A 17,763-nucleotide genomic window follows, 5' to 3' on the forward strand; every position below is an offset into this window, starting at 1 on the left:
ACAAATACTTCTGTTCTGTGTTCACAGAAGAAAATCCTGGAGAAGGACCGAGTTTGTCTGGCAAAGTTACACGAGAAAATGGAGTAGATTCTGTACCGTTCACAGAGGAGAGTGTTTATGAGCAACTACAAAAACTGAAGGTGGACAAAGCGATGGGACCAGACAGGATCCATCCCGGGATACTAAGGGAGCTCAGAGAGGTTCTGGTGAGTCCTATTAAAGACTTGTTAAACAAATTTCTGGAGACGGAAGTAATTCCTAGGGATTGGAGGAGAGCGGATGTGGTCCCTAATCATAAAAGTGGTCACAGGGATGAAGCAGGAAACTACAGGCCGGTTAGCCTCACTTCAGTTGTTGGAAAAATAATGGAAGTATTGCTGAAAGAAAGTTAAGTGTACTTCCTTGAATCTAATGGGTTACAGGATCCAAGGCAACATGTCTTTACAAAAGGTAAATCGTGCCAAACGAACCTGATTGAATTTTTTGATTGGGTGACCAGAGAGCTAGATTGAGGACATATGCTAGATGTAATTTACTTAGATTTCAGCAAAGCCTTTGATACAGTTCCTCATAAGAGGCTGTTGAATAAACTTGAAGGGCTGAAGTTAGGACCCAAAGTGGTGAACTGGGTTAGAAAGTGGCTGTCGGACAGATGTCAGAGGGTGGTGGTTAATGGAAGTCGCTCGAAGGAAGGAAAGGTGAGTAGTGAAGTCCCTCAGGGTTCGGTGCTGGGGCCAATCCTGTTCAATATGTTTGTGAGTGACATTGCTGAAGAGTTAGAAGGAAAAGTGTGCCTTTTTGCAGATGATACCAAGATCTGTAACAGAGTAGACACCGAAGAGGGAGTGGAAAATATGAAAAAGGATCTGCAAAAGTTAGAGGAATGGTCTAATGCCTGGCAACTAAAATTCAATGCAAAGAAATGCAGAGTAATGCATTTGGGGATTAATAATCAGAAGGAACCGTATATGCTGGGAGGAAAGAAGCTGATATGCACGAACGGGGAGAGGGACCGAAGATCTAAAGTGTCCGAAGATCTAAAGGCGAAAAATCAGTGTGACAAGGCAGTGGCTGCTACCAGAAGGATGCTGGGCTGTATAAAGAGAGGCGTAGCCAGTAGAAGGAAGGTGTTGATGCCCCTGTACAGGTCATTGGTAAGGCCCCTCTTGGAGTATTGTGTTCAGTTTTGGAGACCGTATCTGGCGAAGGATGTAAGAAGACTTAAAGCAGTCCAGAGGAGGGCAATGAAAATGATAGGAGGCTTGCGCCAGAAGACGTATGAGGAGAGACTGCAAGCCCTGAATATGTATACCCTAGAGGAAAGGAGAGACAGGGGAGATATGATTTAGACATTCAAATACTTGAAGGGTATTAATGTAGAACAAAATATTTTCCAGAGAAAGGAAAATGGTAAAACCAGAGGACATAATTTGAGGTTGAGGGGTTGTAGATTCAAAGGCATTGTTAGAAAATTTTACTTTACGGAGAGGGTGGTGGATGCCTGGAATGTGCTCCCGAGAGAGGTGGTGGAGAGTAAAATTGTGACTGAGTTCAAAGAAGTGTAGGATGAACACAGAGGATCTAGAAGCAGACAATAATATAAAAAATTGACCTAAGGCCAGTACTAGGCAGACTTGCATGGTTTGTGTCTGTATATGGCCGTTTGGTGGAGGATGGGCTGGGGAGGGCTTCAATGGCTGGGAGGGTGTAGATGGGCTGGAGTAGGATTTAACGGAGATTTCGGCAGTTGGAACCCAAGCACAGTACCGGGTAGAGCATTGGATTCTTGCCCAGAAATAGCTAAGAAGAAAAAATTAAAAAAAATTTAAATTGAATCAGGTTGGGCAGACTGGATGGACCAATTGGGTCCATCTGCCGTCATCTACTATGTTACTATGACAAAGTTCTAGCGAGATAACACTCACCCATACCTTATACCAGTAACAGACAAAGTCATGCACAGAAAGAAGGGCATGCTGTTCTCAGCACATAAATAGAGCCTACGTAACGAAAATGCACTCACTTGACTCATATACAAAGAGCCTAGGTAACCATAGTAATGCAAATGCACCCAGCCATATAAAACTGACTTTCCATGCATATATGTCGTGCGCGTGATTGTGTTGGTGCACCTTCCTGCACATGCATGAATATTGGCGATGTGCACGAATGTGTTAATGCACATGCGCAATGTAGAGAGTTGTGCGGGGACAGAAATCCCACCTGTCCCCGCAAAAATCCCACCCGTCCCCGTGAGGAATCCCACCCGTCCCCACGAGGAATCCTTCCGTCCCCACCCGTCCCCGTGAGGAATCCCCTCTGTCCCCACCCGTCCCCGCGAGGAATCCCGTCCGTCCCCGCCAGTCCCTATAAACTTCAGAAATAGTTATTTAATTTAATTATGCTACTGAATTAAAGGCTCTGGTAGAAACCCATTTACAGATAAGCAAAGAGACTTTATTAATTTGGAAATATTAATTGGGAAGAATACATACTTTGTAAACGGGTTTCTACCAGAGCCTCTAATGTAAATATAAAATATAAATACTCAGCTGATGAGAACCCCCCAAGCTGTCAGCTGAGGACTTCCTTTGCAGTTGGCCAGGGGTCCCTTTTGCCAAGCTTGGCAGGCAGCAGTAGCGTCCCTGAGTCACAGATGCTGGCACCTCAGTGGCTCATGGATGTTGCCAGCGACTGCTGTGCTTGGTTGAGGGGAGTTCTGTCCATCTCTAGAGGAGGTCCTCTGCTGGCGGTGCTTGGGGATCCCCACCAGTCACAACAAGGGTCAGCAAGTACTTCAACACTGTAGAAATAAAACCAGAAATGCATTTCCTTTTCTTTTGAACACAATACAAAGACATCTGCTATATACATTTCCCAAAGCTAACATATTTTAGTCAATAAATTCTGTTTTTCACCTTTGTTGTCTGGAGACTTATTTTTCCATAAAGTTGGTTCCAGTTTCTTTTTTCCGTTTTCCCATCTTCTGTAAATTCTTCTGTTGCTGTCTATTGGTTCCTCCTACATGGTCCAGCATTTATCCCTTTCTCATCTTTCGTGCCTGCCCACCAGCCCCATGCCCAACATTTCTCCTTCTATCACCCCTCTCCAGCACCATGCCACATCTCTTCCTCTATTCCCTTCACCACTATGTCCAACATTCCTCCCTCTTGCATCCATTTCAATCTGTCCCACTGTTCCCTTTCCACAACAATATTTCTCCCTCTCATCTGTACTTCACTCCCTCCCTATGACCAAAAATTTTCCTTTCTTCCATTCCTGTGTACACAACCATCTCTTTCCCTCCCTTCCTCTCTCCCAAGCCTTCTGTGTCCAAAAATGCATTCCCTCCCCCACCTCTTTCCCTCCCTTCTTCCATCCTCTTTCCCAAGTTCATGCCTTGTTTCCAAAAATGCTCTCCCTCCCTCACCTCAGCATCGCTTTCTCAAGTTCATGCCTTGTTTCCAAAAACGCACTCCCTCCCCCACCTCAGCATCTCTTTCCCTCCCTTCCTCTATCATCTCTCCCAAGTTCATGCCTTGTGTCAAAAAAGCACTCCCTCCCCCCTTTTGTGTTCTGCCTCCCAGCCCTCATCTACAAGCAAAATGGAGCTCGAGCCGCGAGGTTCGTCTTCTTTTCCCCAACTGCCCTGCCGCAGCACACAGCCGACAGGAAGTCTTCCCAATGTCAGCGCTGACATATATATATTTTTTAATGGTGTTAATTGTTGCAAAAATAATACAAAGGTGTGAACATATAGGATATAATACATTTAACCAGATATGAAAAGATATTAATACATATAATTCTAATAAGGCAGAGTGCCATATAATAAATACCCTGAGGAGGTAACATTATACAAATAAGGATATATTAATAAAGAGGTAAAAAAAACTAAATGAAATACTGGTAAAATTCCAGCAGAAGGAATTTGTCTAACACTGTGTGCACAGAACAGTAAGAAGCATTGCTGACTCAAAAGATGGAAGGGGGAGCATTCCTGGGACACTGAATACAAAACTTGCAGTGAAGTGAACATTGTATTAGAAGTGTTAGCAGAACTAACCATAAGGACTATTGTTTAAAAAGATGATTTAAGCATGTTACATGAGGGATGAGCATGTGAGGGGAGGAGTGAGTGCTCAAACATGGACAATGGTAAATAAGAGTCAAGGGTCTGTGGAATAATGGTAATGGGATAAGTAATTAGTGGTGGAGAAGACTGGAAGAGGCAGATAAAGTATCTGATAGGTTGTGAACTGTCTTTGCTCTATCCAATGAGCAGACAGGCAGGAGGGACTAATAAAGATATGAATTAACTGTATATTGTATGATCATGTGAACTTCTATGTGCCTATCTTGCCAATTTTTGTGAAAATTGGACACCCTTTTGGGCCATAAAGTAAATAAATTAAATTGCATAACTTTACCCAAAGTCTGCAGAGTCCTTCTCTTCTGTGGGCAACACTTTTCTCACAAGGGGGTCTGCAGACAAATTTGGAGAGAGGGTGTAGGAGAGAGAAAAATTAAGAGTTTAAAGTTTTTATTAAAATTTGATTCTGTCACTTATCAAATTTTCTACGCGAGTTTACAAATAAAATATAAAGGGGAAAAAATAAAACCACCAATAACAATACAAATATTATTTTTTTAAAGAGACAACGTTGGAGAAACCAACGTTGGAATGAGTCATATAAAAAGGAGAGGGGGGTACAGGCTCGATGGAAAGGGGAGAGGGTAGAGGGGCATAGAAAGAGGGTAGATGCAGTGGCGTACCTAGGGGGGGGCGGTCTGCCCCAGGTGCACAGGCCCAAGGGGGTGCACAGCTGGCCTGCCACCGGGGAAAGGCTGCCATTACAATCATCTGAAAGAAGCCAGCGCCAGTTCTCCCTCCCTCTGAATTCGCCCTGCTTCTTTTCCCACGGGCCGACCAACTATAGCCGTCCGGCGTCAATTCTGACGTCAGAGAGGACGTTCTGTGCCAGCCAATCGCTGCCTGGCTGGCCCGGAATGTCCTCTCTGATGTTAGAATTGACGTCGAACAGCCAGAGTTGGTCGGTCCGCGGGAAAAAAAGGAGGGCGAATTCGGCGCCGGCCTGTTTCCGATGGCCAGTGGCAGCCTTTCTCCGGCGGTGGTGGCAGCATGGTGGTGGTAGCGGCGGTGGCATTGGGGAGGGGAGAAAGAAAGAAAGGGGGGGGGGGAGCCAGGGAGCCAGAAAGAAAGCAAGGGGGGGGGAACGACAGGGATCCAGAAAGAAAGAAAGGGGGCAGGGTGAAAGAAAGAAAAAAAATGGGGCATGGGGAAAGAGAGAGAAAGACAGACATAAAGAAAGGGGGCAAGAGAAAAAGAAAGAAGGGGGCAGGGTGAAAGAAAGAAATGGGGCACGGAGAGAGAAAGACAGACATACAGAAAGAAAGGGGGCATGGAGAGAGAAAGAAAGAAGGGGACAGGATGAAACAAAGAAAAAGTTGGGGGAGGGAATGAGATCTGGAGGAGAGGAAGCATACAGGAGGCTGAAAGAAGGGAAGAAATATTGGATGCACAGTCAGAAGAATAAAGTGCAACCAGAGACTGATGGAATTACCAAACAAAGGTAGGAAAAATGATTTTATTTTCAATTTAGTGATCAAAATGTGTCCGTTTTGAGAATTTATATATGCTGTCTATATTTTGCACTATGGGCCCCTTTTACTAAACTGCAATAGCAGTTTTTAGCGCAGGGAGCCTATTAGCATCGAGAGCAGCATGGGGAATTCAGCGAAGTTCCCTGTGCTAAAAAACGCTATTGCGGTTTAGTAAAAAGGGAGGGAGTATATTTGTCTATTTTTGTATAGTTGTATGTAGATTGTTACTAAAAATCATATTTTTCATATAGATGGGGGGGGGTGTCAAAAAATGATGGGCCCCATGTGTCACATATGCTAGGTACGTCACTGGGTAGATGCCATATCGAAGGGGAAGAGGGCAGATGGTGGATGGAAGGGAGTGAAGAGTTGAGGAAAACAGAAACCAGAGAAGACAAAAAAAGAATTGTGGGTTGGGATAGGGTGGGGTGAGGGGTCAAAGAGATGCTGGCTTGGAGTGGGAGTACTGAGATAAGATGATGATGGGGTATACAGCTGGCTGTGGTGTACAGGGGACAGGGAAGGACAGAGGTTGCATGGGCTGGGATGATGAATGCATGGGGTGCTGGGAAGTGAGGAAAAGAGAGATGCTGCCTGTGGGGGAGGGAAGAGAAAAAGAAAATTGTTGTACATAGGTGCATGGAGTTGGAGGGAAAGAGAGATGTGGAAAGGAAGAAGAGGGAGAATTGTTAGACATGATAGTGGTGGAGAGGAGGGAAAGAAAAATATTACACAGGGAGGGATGTCTTAAAGAAATGAAAGATGTCAGATTCTGAAGACCAGATAAAGGAAGGAGAGAAGAAAGAGATACCAGACTGCGGGAAGGAGAGGAGACAGATGTTAGACCATGGGAAGAGGGAGGGAAGGAGAGATGCCAGACCATGGGAGAGGAGAAAGATGCCAGACCATATGAGGGTGTAAGGGGGAAGACTGATGTCAGACCACTGGAGAGAGAGGGCAAAGATGGTGCTCAGGGATGGAGGAGAAGTGGGAAGAGAGAGGAGGAGATGGTTCACAGCAATGGATGTGGCAGGGAAGAGAGATAGAAGAAATGCTTCTTATGGAATAGATGGGAATAGGGGAGAAGAAAGAGAAAGAAAATGATACACATGTATAGATGGGAAGGGAAGACACAGAAAAGTAGATTTTGAGAAGAAAGCAGAAAAATGTAAGAAAGCTGAATGTTAAAAGTTAATGCCAAAGATTAATGTAGGGCAGAAAATAAAGGAGAGAAAAACAGCAAATGGATAAGAAGGCTGTGGAAACACAAGAACACAGACAGAAAGAAGTGCAACCAAGTAGGAAATATGATTTTATTTTCAATTTACTGATTGAAATGTGTCAGTTTTGAGAATTTATATCTGCTGTCTATATTTTGCACTGTTGAGGAAGAAATTAATTTATTTCTATTTCTCAGGTGTTAAAATGCACGTAGAGCAGTGGACTCAAACCCTTTGCAGGGCCACATTTTGGATTTGTAGGTACTTGGAGGGCCTCAGAAAAAAAAACCCAGTTAATGTATTATTAAAGAAACTAGTGTATAAGCCCGTTAGATTAACGGGTTCTAGAATAGATGTGTAGACTTAACAGATCACAAACTTTAATGAAAACTTACCATATGAGCTGTCCGTCTGTCTTTTTTTTCTCTCTTTCCTTGGCCGCTGTCTGTCTTTTTTTCTTTGTCTCTCTCTCCTTGGCTTCTAGCTGTCTATCTGTCTCTCTGGTCCCCTGTCTGTCTGTCATTCTTTCTGTTTGTCTCTCTCCCTGGCCCCCTGTCTGACTGTCTTTCTTACTTCCTGACTCTGTCCCTACCCGCTGCCTTTCTGTGTGTCTTGTCATTTGTTCTCGTGCGCTGCCTGCCTGTCTTTCTGTCTCTCTCCATGGCTCCCTTCTGTCTTCCTCTCCCAAGCAAACCAAGATTGCTGCCTTCCCCCCAGCGCACCCCTCCCCTAGCAAAGCATAGCAAGTTTGCTCTCTGGCCCCCTTTCCCTCTCCCCACCCCCACTTCCCTGTGCAGCAGCAGCATTTCTCTCCCATCCTTCCCTATGCAGCAGCACCCCTTGCCTCCTTCCCCGTCCAGCAGCACCCATTCTGTTGTACCTGTCCTGCAGTAGCCCTTCTCCCTTCCTTTTACCTCCCCCTGTCCAGCAGCACCCCTTCTCCCTTCCTTTTACCTCCCCCCTGTTCACCAGTACCTCTTGCTTGTGCCCCCTGTCCTGTAGTAGCCCTTCCCCCTTCCCTGGTTTTCATTCTCCCTTTTCCCCCCCCAAAAGGTTGCTGCTGCAGCATTCTCCCCCATGGTCTCACACAGGCATCGGCAGCATTTCCCCCCCTCCGCAGTCTCACACAGCCATCAGTAGCGTTTCTCATCCACCCCTCCCCTCTCCTCCCAGGTCTCACACAGCTGTCGATAGCGCAGCATTCACAACTCGCTGCTCCTGCTTGCTTCGGTCCTTCGTCGCTGCCGGTTCCCACCTACTTTCTTTTTGCGTGAAGGCAGGAGCAGGACCCAGCAGTGAGGAAGGCCCGAGTTGAAACCTCCCTCCCTGCACTAGGGTGGAAGCGACGTTGGCAATGGGGAAAATCGGCGCCGCAAGCTCCTCTTACGCACTGCAAATCAAACCACCAGATTCCACCGCTGCACCCCACAAAATGAACCCGGTCACGGAGGCACAAATCACAGTGGCAGGGATCACGCCGTTTCAACTGTGCATGCGCGAGTAAGGGTTTTGCATGAGGTAAAAATTCTTTATAGTTTATAAATCTTTCCTTTCGGCTAAGTCTTAATAATAATTATTTTACTTTTGTGATTATGATAAACATACTGAGGGCCTAAAAATAGTACCATACTTGGTGTAATTTTGGACCATAAACTCTCCTTTCATGATCACATTAGCAGTGTTATTAAGTCTTCTTTTTTTAGACTGAGACAGATACGATCTATTTCTCAGCTATTTAGTAATGATTCATTGAAAATTCTCATCCATTCTCTTGTTATTTCAAAATTAGATTATTGCAATGCTTTGTTTAATGGTATAGCACAAAAAGAAATCAAACGCCTTCAGATTATTCAGAATACAGCTATCAGACTTATTTCAAAAGCTAAAAAATTCGACCATATAACTCCTCTTCTTAAGGAAGCCCATTGGCTTCCAGTAGCCCACAGAATAACGTACAAACTTTGTTTGCTCACATTTAAATCTCTTCTGTTTAAAACTCCGGCCTTTATTCATAAATTATTAATCCCGTATTCCTCCAATAGAACCCTAAGATCAGACCAACAGCACTTACTAATGATCCCCTCGTTAAAAATAATAAATACGCGCCGTCAGTATATCTTCTCAGTCACAGCTCCCCAAACTTGGAATTCTCTCCCCATCTATTTACGTGAAGAAATCAACCTAGACAAATTTAAAAATAAACTGAAAACTTTCTTATTTAACGATGCTTTCGTATTCTAATACTATTGGATTCTTTTAATTAATATTCAACAAATTTTTTGGACCTGTCTTTTCTCTTCACATAATATATTTAACTATTTTTCATCCCATCCTTCTGTGTTTTCCATTTTTGGCTTCCCACTCTGCTCAATTACATTGTAACTTCTTCCCCTACCTTCCTTTCGTTTCCAGTTTGTCTAGTTATCGTCTGTGTCTGGTCAGTTTTAAATTATTTTAAAATTTCTTTTATTCTGTAACTTTTATCCATGTGTAAATCGCCTTGAATATAGACAAGGCGATTAATCAAATAAATATTAAACTTGAAACTTGAAACTTGAAACCTGGCGGGTTGCATGTGGCCCCCTGGCCGTGAGTTCAAAACCACTGATGTAGAGTCTGGCATCTTAGGGTTTTGTTTGTTTATATTAGTACTTTTAGTTTGTGGTCCTGTGTTTGCATAGAGGTTATTATCTGTGTTCTACATGTGTGACCGAGGCCATGTGTTCTGGTAGGAATGAATGTTGAGAAACATACAGTGTGCTTTGTGTAGTTTAATTTTATGTTTACCATTATGTATTGTTAATAAGATTATATTGTGTATGTGTGTATATATATAAAAAAATGAATGGAAAAAAATGGTATTACAAGGACTTCGATCTTGTGGCGGCTATTTTTCTTCCTATGTCCCGGCCTGCCATGGGCTTCAAGAAGTGTAGCCAGTGCCAGCGTGCGATTTCCCTTATGGACCCACACCGTCGGTGCCTCAAGTGCCTTGGGCCGAAACATCAACCGAAGTCTTGTGAGCGCTGTGCTACTCTTCAACCTCGAGCCATTAAACGTCGTCATCTTTTGGTGGAGAAGCTGTTCGGCATGGATTCTTCCTCCGATCCCTTGACATCAAAGGCGCCCTCAGCCTCACCTTCGACTGAGACTCCTCCTGCTTCTACTGCTTCCACCTCGAGCCTCATCAGAGCTTCGTCGTTTGCAGCGGCTCTTTCTTCGATGACACCTGCTGTATCCTCTCGTTTCCTCAGGTCAGATAGCTCAGCAGAAAGTTCCAGCGGTAGTGCTTAAAGTGCCTAAGACTTCTAAGTTGAAGCACATTTACATTGCTTCGGTGGAACCTCCAGCCATAGCAGGTGGTCTGGTTTCAGACGCGGATCCATCTTTGCCGGCTTCCTTCCAGACCATGTTGGAGAAGTAGTTTATTCAGTTCCTTACTAATATGGGGCCAAAGCTGCTTCCTCTCATCCAGCCTGGGCATTCAGCAGACTCCTGCGAGGTCGAGCCGCTTCCTTTTCCTCAGTCTGAGCTTACACACTCTTTGCAGAGAGCAGAGTCTCTGCGAGTGTCTGGTCTAGCATCCAAGCACATGAAGCACAGAGCAAAATCTTTGCAAGTGCTTCGGCAGGAATCCTCACACTCTATACAAGGAGCAGAGTCTTTGGGAATGCATCGAGGTTGCTCCACCAAGCCTCTGGAGCTTTGCTCTACAGCTTTCAATCCTATCCATTCTTTGGTAGCATTGGCTGCTTCTGTCTCAGAGACTAAGTCTCCTCGATCTTTGAGATCTGCTTCCAGGCACAGTTCTCACTGACGATTGAGGCCTTCATCGAGGCATACTTCCAGGCATGGTTCTTCTTCTAAAGAACAACCCTCTTCAACTAAGCCTCGATCTACCCCTACTTCGACTAGACCACTGACTCCTCGTTCGAGGTCTCCACTTCTGAACCTCGAGGATGCAGCGGTTTCGATTACCTCGTCTAAATCTCCATATTCTTTTGATGCCTTTTTTCCAGGGGATATCATGCAGGAAGATGGCGGGGAAGACTCACCGGATCTCAGGAAAGACAGATCTATGGGGACACAAGAGGATACCGTGCAGGAAGATAGCGGGAAAGAATCACTGGATCTCAGGAAAGACAGATCTAAGGAGACACAAGAGGTAAGGAAATGCAAGAAAAGAGCAAGACGCAATCTCAAATGTATATACATGAACGCAAGGAGCCTAAGGAACAAGATGGGTGAATTAGAAGCTAAAACACAAAAGGATAACTTCGACATCATCGGCATCACAGAAACATTGTGGACTGAAGAAAACGTCTGGGACATTGTGCTACCGGCATATACAATACAAACTATACCACAGAGACAGAGTGGGTCAAAAAGGTGTGGGCGTTGCCGTATATGTCAAAGAAGGAATTGAATCTACTGGAGGGAACATGCCTGAAATGACGAATAAATTAGAGTCTCTATGGGTCAAAATTCCAGGAGCCAATGGATTTGAAATAAAGATTGGCATCTACTATCGACCCCCCAGGGCAGTCCAAAGAAATTGATGGAGAAATGATAGATGAGATCAAGCGCAACTGCAAGGGAGGCAACGCAGTTATCATAGGTGATTTCAACTATCCGGGAATAGATTGGAACCTAGGCACCTCCGGCTGCGGTAGGGAGACCAAGTTCCTGGATGCTGTGGGCGATTGCTTCCTGGAACAACTTGTCAAGGAAAACACGAGAGGAAATGCAATTCTGGACTTAATTCTAAATGGACTACGAGGACAGGCGCAAGATGTAGTAGAGGGGACACTAGGAACCAGTGATCACAATATGATCCGCTTCGACCTGGATGCAGGGGCGAAGCATCGATCCAGAATGACGGCCACGACACTGAACTTCAGAAAAGGGAACTATGAAAGGATGAAACTCATAGTGGGAAAGAAGATCAAATAGAGGATAAGCACGGTAAAAACGCTAGAGCAGGCATGGACCCTTTTTAAGGACACAGTCACCGAGGCGCAAAATCTATATATACCGCATATCAACAAGGGATCCAAGGGGAAAAAGAACAAAGAACCGGCGTGGCTCACTGTAACGGTGAAGGAAGCGATTAGAGACAAGAAGACTTCATTCAAGGAATGGAAAAGGTCAAAAACGGGTGAAAACTGGAAGAAGCACAAACAGCATCAACGCAGGTGCCATAAAACTGTAAAAGAGCCAAAAGAGACTATGAGGAAAAAATAGCCAAGGAGGTGAAAAACTTCAAGCCGTTCTTTCGATATATTAAGGGGAAATGACCCACAAAGGAAGCAGTGGGACCGTTGGATGATCATGGAATAAAAGGAGTGCTAAAGGAAGACAAAGCCATTGCCGATAAACTGAACACGTTTTTTTGCATCTGTATTTACTAAAGAGGAAATACAAAGCATACCAGAACCCGACAGGCTATATGCTGGAGGCGAAGACGGGAAACTGGCAAGGTTGACGGTCAGTCTAGAAGAAGTATGCAGGCAGATTGATAGGCTTAAGAGTGACAAATCCCCAGGACCGGATGGCATCCATCCGACGGTCATAAAAGAATTGAAAGGGACTATAGCTGAACTATTTCAGCTAATAGCCAATCTGTCAATAAAATCAGGAAAGATTCCAGAAGACTGGAAGGTGGCGAATGTTACGCCAATATTCAAAAAAGGTTTGAAGGGAGATCCAGGAAACTACAGACCAGTGAGTCTGACCTCTGTACTGGGAAAGATGGTAGAGGCGCTGATAAAAGACTGCATCATTGATCACCTCGATGGACACAATCTGATGAGGATCAGTCAGCACGGCTTCAGCAAAGGACGATCTTGCTTGACAAACTTGCTGCACTTCTTCGAGGGAGTAAACAGACAGATAGACAAGGGCGACCCAGTCGACATTGTATATCTGGATTTTCAGAAGGCGTTCGACAAAGTTCCACATGAACGACTACTTCGGAAGATTGCGAGCCATGGAATCGAGAGTGAAATACTCACATGGATTAAAAACTGGCTGACGGATAGGAAACAGAGGGTGGGGGTAAATGGACAGTACTCAGACTGGAAGAGCGTCACCAGTGGGGTGCTACACGGCTCGGTGCTTGGACCCGTGTTCTTCAACATCTTTATAAACGATCTGGACATAGGTACAACCAGCGAGGTGATTAAATTTGCAGACGATACAAAGTTATTCAGAGTAGTGAAGACGCAGGGGGACTGCGAAGATCTGCAACGTGACATAATCAGGCTCAAGGAATGGGCATCGACATGGCAGATGAGGTTCAACGTGGATAAGTGTAAAGTGATGTATGTCGGTAACAAAAATCTCAGGAATGAATACAGGATGTCCAGGGCAGTACTTGGAGAGACCTCCCAGGAAAGGGACTTGAGAGTTCTGATCGACAAGTCGATGAAGCCGTTTGCACAATGTGCGGCGGCAGCAAAAAGGGCAAACAGAATGCTAGGAATGATAAAGAAGGGGATCACGAACAGATCGAAGAAGGTTATCATGCCGCTGTACCGGGCCATGGTGTGCTCTCACCAGGAGTACTGTGTACAGCACTGGTCGCCGTACATGAAGAAGGACATGGTACTACTCGAGAGGGACCAGAGAAGAGCAACCAATGGTTAAAGGGTTGGAGGAGCTGCCATACAATGTAAGATTGGAGAAACTGGGCCTCTTCTCTCTCAAACAGAGGCGATTGAGAGGGGACATGATCAAAACATTCAAGGTACTTAAGGGGATAGACTTAGTAGATAAGGACAGGTTGTTCACCCTCTCCAAGGTAGGGAGAACGAGAGGGCACTCTCTAAAGTTGAAAGAGGATAGATTCCGGACGAACGTAAGGAAGTTCTTCTTCACCCAGAGAGTGGTGGAAAACTGGAACGCTCTTCCAGAATCTGTTGTGGGGGAAAACACCCTCCAGGGATTCAAGACAGGGTTGGACAGGATCCTGCTTAACAAGAAGTGCGCTGGTAGGGCTAGTCTCAGTTAGGGTACTGGTCTTTGACCTGGGGGCTTCTGCGTATGCGGACTACTGGGCATGATGGACCATTGGTCTGACCCAGCAGCAGCAATTCTTATGTTCTTATGTTCCTGCCGAAGCTTCATCTTCGACCCAGGCTGTCTCGACGACCTCAAGTCCTTCTCGAGGCAAAGCATTGGCGGATCAACTATCTTTCTCATCTTTTCTTCGTCAGATGGCTGTGGACTTGGATCTTCAATTAGATGCTGGTTCCAAATACTCTAAGGAGAACCTCAAAGTCATGCATCTTCCTCAACCTCCAGCAGAGTCACTTAAGTTTCCTATTCACAAGCTTTTGTCTCAGACTTTTGGTCGATGCCTGGAGACACCTTATACCAGGGGTCTCAAAGTCCCTCCTTGAGGGCCGCAATCCAGTCAGGTTTTTGGGATTTCCCCAATGAATATGCATGAGATCTATGTGCATGCACTGCTTTCAATGCATATTCTTTGGGGAAATCCTGAAAACCCGACTGGATTGCGGCCCTCAAGGAGGGACTTTGAGATCCCTGCCTTATACCAGACTGGCTGTTCCAGACAAATTGGACTCAAGGTATAAAACTGTACATTGCAAAGTGTTTGACAACTCACAGTTATCTCATCAATCCCTGCTTGTCGAGTCCCTCCTGGAAGGGAAGGGAAAACTATGGACAAATTCGGACGTCGCATCTATCAAAATGCCATGATGTCCTCTAAAGTCTCCAATTATAATTTTCATTTTATTACTTATTTTGAGTTCCTCATTTCTCTATTACCAAAGTTCTTGACTTATTTGGATACTCAAAAGCACTTTGAATTTCAAGAAGTCCTTGCTTCTTTATCTCAACTCCGATAACTTTTCCCTAGTCATCTTATGATGCCTTTGAGTTATCTGCCCGGGCAGCTGCTTGCTCTGTAGCTAAGCGTCGCCTTGCCTGGCTTCATATCATTGACATGGACCCTAATCTTCAGGACCGCTTAGCTAATATTCCTTGTGAGGGCAATGACCTCTTTAATGAATCTATCGAGTCAGCCACCAAGAAATTGTCTGATCATGAAAAATCCTTTGCTTCTATTGTCAGACCTAAGCCAAAGCCAGCTCCTGCCAAACCTACATGCCCTGCTCCTATCTATCAACGGCGTTTTCCTCCGAGGACGGCTCCTTACACTTGCCTTCCTCTAAAAAAACAGCAGCCTCAGAAGCAACAAAATCCTCAACCTTCTGCTGCACCTAAGGCTACTCAGCCTTTTTGACTGTTTAAAACAGAGCATAACCTCCACCATTCTGACTCTGTCTTCTTTTCCCCCTATAGGAGGTCGTCTCCATCATTTTTACCACCGATGGATGACTATTACATCCGACCTTTGGGTGCTCACCATCATCAGGGACAGATACTCTCTTCATTTCACTCAGGTTCCACCAGAGCTTCCTCCAAGAGAGTATCCTTCCAATCCTTCCCAGACTGCCCTTCTTCTTCAGGAAGCTCAAGCTCTGCTTCATCTCCATGCCATTGAACCAGTTCCCTTGGAACAGCAGAACAGGGGTTTTTATTCCCGTTAATTCCTTGTTCCGATGAAGACAGGCGATCTGCGGCCCATTCTGGATCTCAGGGCTCTCAACAAATTTCTGGTCAAAGAAAAGTTTTGAATGTTGTCCTTGGCATCCCTTTATCTCCTTCTCGAGCAGAACGACTGGTTATGTTCTCTGGATCTCAAGGAGGCCTACACTCATATCCCCATTCATCCGGCCTCCTATCAATATCTCAGATTTCGGGTGGGGCCTCATCTCCCAGAGTGTTCACCAAGTGCCTGGTAGTGGTAGCAGCAGCTCTAAGGAACCATGGTCTTCAGGTCTACTTCAATGACTGGCTCATCAAAGATTCAACATCTCAGGGGGTCATTGTAGCAACCCAACGGACTACCTGGTTCCTACAAAGATTGGAGTTCGAAATCAACTTTCCCAAATCCCAACTTCAGCCCTCACAGAATCTACAATTCATCGGAGCTGTTCTGGATACTGTCCAACTCAGAGCATTCCTTCCACAAAACGTCTGGAAGCTCTTCTTCAACTCTGCCACACAGTGTCTTCCCGCTCTTCCATCTCAGCGAGACACATGATGGTACTCCTAGGTCACATGGCCTCCACAGTACACGTGACTCCTTTTGCCAGACTTCACCTCAGAATTCCTCAGTGGACACTGGCATCTCAATGGACGCAGGTTTGCAATCCACTTTCTTAACACATAACAGTCACTCCTTCATTGAAGCAGTCTCTCCGTTGGTGGATGCTCTCTACCAATCTTTCCAGAGGCTTGCTTTTTCAAACACTCCCCCATCAGAAGGTCCTCATGACAGATTCTTCGATCTACGCTTGTGGCGCCCATCTCGATGGTCTCCGTACTCAAGGCCTCTGAACCAGTACGGATTGTCAGTGTCAATCTGTTGGAACTCAGAGTGATCCTCAAAGCACTCAACACTTTTCAACATCTTCTTCACGACCAAGTAGTCCTCGTTCGGACAGACAACCAAGTCACCATGTATTATGTCAACAAACAGAGAGGGACGGGATCTGCCTCCCTTTGTCAAGAAGCTCTGAAGGTTTGGGACTGGGCAATCTGCCACAACACCTTTCTCAAAGCTGTCTACATTCAAGGGGCGAAGAATTGCTTGACGGACAACTTGAGTCATCTTCTGCAACCTCATGAATGGACACTCCATTCCTCGCCTCTTCATCACAGTGGGGAACGCCTCAGATAGACCTCTTTGCAGCTCCCCATAACTACAAACTGCCTCAGTTCTGCTCCAGGATATACTCTTCTCATCGCCTCGAGGCTTTTCTTCTGGAATGGACGAATCTCTTCCTATATGCATTCCTTCCATTTCCTCTCATTCTCAAGACTCTGGTCAAGTTGATTCTAATTGCTCTTCAGTGGCCGAGACAACCTTGGTACTCCCTTCTATTTCAACTCAGCAGCAGGGAACCATACCTTCTACCAGTTTTTCCTTCTCTGCTTACACAGAGTCAAGGATCTCTGCTTCATCCCAACCTGCAGTCTCTGCACCTGACAGCTCTCAACATAACCCCTCTTCAGTTTTCTCAATCTGTAAGAGACGTTTTGGAAGCTTCTAGGAAGCCTACCACTAGACAATGCTATCACAAAAAATGGACTAGATTTTCTACATGGTGTTTTTCTCATCATAAGGAGCCTCAGCATTTCTCCTTATCTTCTGTTTTGGATTACCTTTTGCACTTATCCAATTCTGGCCTCAAGTCTACATCTATCCGAGTCCATCTCAGTGCAATTGCGGCTTTCCATCAGCCTATTGAAGGGAAACCCCTCTATGCTCAACCGGTGGTTTCCAGATTCATGAAAGGATTTTTCAATGTCAACCCTCCTCTCAATCCGCCTCCTGTGGTTTAGGACCTCAATGTTGTCCTTGCTCAACTGATGAAGCCTCTATTTGAACCAATTGATAAGGCTCATCTGAAGTATCTCACTTGGAAAATGGTGTTTCTCATAGCCCTCACTTCTGCTTGATGAGTCAGTGAGCTGCAAGCTTTAGTTGCTGATCCACCTTTCACGGTGTTCCATCATGACAAGGTGGTTCTTCGTACTCATCCTAAATTCCTCCCTAAAGTGGTATCGGAATTTCATCTCAACCAATCCATTGTTCTCCCAGTGTTTTTTCCAAAGCCTCATTCTCATCCTGGAGAAGTAGTTCTTCATACTCTGGACTGTAAATGTGCTTTGGCCTTCTATTTGCAACGCACCAAACCACACAGAACTGCTCCTCAACTTTTTGTCTCCTTCGATCCAAATAAGTAGGGACATCCTATTTCTAAGCGTACCATCTCCAACTGGATATTTGCTTGTATCTCATTCTGCTATGCCCAGGCTG

This window comes from Geotrypetes seraphini, chromosome 5, assembly GCF_902459505.1.
Source record: "Geotrypetes seraphini chromosome 5, aGeoSer1.1, whole genome shotgun sequence".
NCBI classification, from domain to species: Eukaryota; Metazoa; Chordata; class Amphibia; order Gymnophiona; family Dermophiidae; genus Geotrypetes; species Geotrypetes seraphini.